This window comes from Mastomys coucha, unplaced genomic scaffold (genome assembly GCF_008632895.1).
Source record: "Mastomys coucha isolate ucsf_1 unplaced genomic scaffold, UCSF_Mcou_1 pScaffold18, whole genome shotgun sequence".
Lineage (NCBI taxonomy): Eukaryota > Metazoa > Chordata > Mammalia > Rodentia > Muridae > Mastomys > Mastomys coucha.
In genome coordinates, this window is record NW_022196900.1 from 52,681,710 (window position 1) to 52,681,945 (window position 236).

Here is a 236-nt window from a genome sequence, read left to right on the forward strand (position 1 = left end):
AAATCCACCTGCCTCTGCCTCCCAAGTGCTGGGATTAAAGGCGTGCGCCACCACCGCCCGGCACAAATTTATTTTTTATAACAAAATTAAAATATTCTACTACATTGTCTGCCTTTGAATCTCTTTCCTCTAATTGTTCTGCCTTGCCTACCCTCAATAGAAGATATGCCTAGTTTTACTACAACTTGATATGCTTGGTTGCTATCCATTGAAGGCTTTCCCTTTTCTAAGTAGAA